This window comes from Mus caroli, chromosome X (assembly GCF_900094665.2).
Source record: "Mus caroli chromosome X, CAROLI_EIJ_v1.1, whole genome shotgun sequence".
NCBI classification, from domain to species: domain Eukaryota; kingdom Metazoa; phylum Chordata; class Mammalia; order Rodentia; family Muridae; genus Mus; species Mus caroli.
The window spans coordinates 149478193-149480354 of record NC_034589.1 but is presented as its reverse complement, the minus strand read 5'-3'; the positions used below and the strand labels follow the sequence as shown (position 1 = coordinate 149480354).

Below are 2162 nucleotides of genomic sequence, written 5' to 3'. Positions count from 1 at the left end.
GCTTTGGCGCCTCAGCCTCGGACCCAACGGCCCAAGCTGCCAATCAGGCAACAGGGATTTCTGGGAACCGGAAGTGAGAAACTTCCTCTACCGCCCCCTACAGGCGGGGCTTAAAAGGACCCTGTTCCTTAAGTAGACAGTGTGTTTTTTAGTGAAGCAGTCTTTGGTCTAGAAAGTAGACCTATATTGGTATTTTAGGACTGCAAGTAACAATACTGTCCAGTCCTTTGTGTTGGAGAAATTTAAGGAATATTTTTATAGAATTTATTATATTAAGTTGCATCAAAAATAGTAATGTTGGAAGCAGGATGGCGAGCGCGCGGAACGAAAATCTGTTCTGCCTAGCGACAGCTTTCATTTCACAATATCGTTTTTCAAATCACTTGCTAAGGATCATGGCGGCTGCAGTAAAATGGGTGATATCGAACAGAACTATCTGGAAGCATTTACTTCCAATCCAAAACGGAGCTTTGTCTAGTGCTAGTCACAAATCTACATACTCTTCTCTTCAGGATGACTACAATTACCAGGTGGACCGCACCTTGACAGCTGAAGGCAGGACAATAGTGTGCTACTACCCTTCTGTGTACATCCCCTATGAACACACCAAACCCATCCCTCAACCAGATCTTCTGCATAATAATGAGGAAACCCACGAGCAGATCCTGAAAGCAAGTTAGAAGTTAGAAAGCACAAGCAACTGGAGCAAGGGCCCATGATAGAACAACTGAGCAAAGTGTTCTACACCAGGAAGCATCGCTGGTACCCGCACGGACAGTATCACAATCGTCGTAAGAAACTGAATCCTCCCAAAGACAGACGACTACTCGTGATTCCCTGAACATCGGGAAATTTTGTTTTGTGTCTTATTTGCCAGCTGAGAAAATGTACATGGTACCATCATTAAGGTGGTTGGCATATAGGAAAAAAAAATACACTTTCATGCAAAAAAAAATAGTAATGTTTACAAAGACAGATGTAAATGTAATTTTCCAAAGTTCCTCAGTTTTTTTTTTTTTTCTGGTAAGAACAGTACACTTATGAATAAGAAAAACATAGCAAAAGACAAAACAAACCCATGGGCAAAATGAAAAGACATGCTTAGTTTGAAAGAAGGAGAATGAGAGGGAGTCATGATTTAACCAAATAACTAATAGAGCCTGGGAAACAAATAGTAAGGAACAAGTAGTAAGGAACCAGAGGCATGCTGGAAAGGGGAGACAAAGATGAAGAAGAGATAAACATGATATAATCATGCCAACGAAATAAAAATACAACTTATGCATGGGAGGTATAATAAGCACAGAACTCTAAATAAGTATGCCTGATTTCAAGCTGTACTGCAGAGCAGTAGTACTAAAAAAACACATGGTGTCGGCCTAAAAGCAGAAGTTATGTCAATGGAATGGAGTTGAAAACTCAAAAATAAATCTACATACTTATGGATACTTAATTTTTGACAATGAAGACAAATTTTTACAGTGGAAAATAGAAAGTATCTTCAACAAATGGTGCTGGTCTAACTTCATATCTACATGTAGAAGCCTGCAAACAGACCCATATCCATATCTGCATGTAGAAGCCTGCAAATAGACCCCTATCCATCACCCTTCATAAAACTCCAGTGCAAGTGGATCAAAGACCTTAATATAAAAGCAGATGTACAGCCGGGCGTGGTGGCGCACACCTTTAATCCCAGCACTTGGGAGGCAGAGGCAGGCAAATTTCTGAGTTCGAGGTTAGCCTGGTCTACAGAGTGAGTTCCAGACAGTCAGGACTACACAGAGAAACCCTGTTTTGGAAGAAAAAAAAACAGATATACTAAACTTGATGAAAGAGAAAGTGGGGAACAGACTTGGATACATTGTAACAGGAGACAAGTTCCTGAACAGAATACCAACAGCTCAGACACTAAGATCAGAAATTACTAAGTGGGACCTCATGAAACTTAAAAGTGTCTAGAAGGCAAAGGATGAAACTTAAAAGTGTCTAGAAGGCAAAGGACACTGTCAATAGAACAAAACAGCAACCCATAGAATCAGAAAAGATCTTCACCAACCCCACATCTGCCACAGGACTAATAACCAAAATATATAAAGAACTCAAGAAACTACACATCAACAATCAAATAATCCAAGTAAAACTGAGGAAGAGATCTAAAC

At 40.1% G+C, this 2162-nt stretch overlaps 1 pseudogene; it reads left to right on the top strand.

Moving 5' to 3' along the window:
• Window positions 1–395: 395 nt before the first annotated feature.
• LOC110286439 lies at window positions 396–841 on the top strand (annotated as a pseudogene).
• The last annotated feature ends 1321 nt before the right edge of the window (window positions 842–2162 follow it).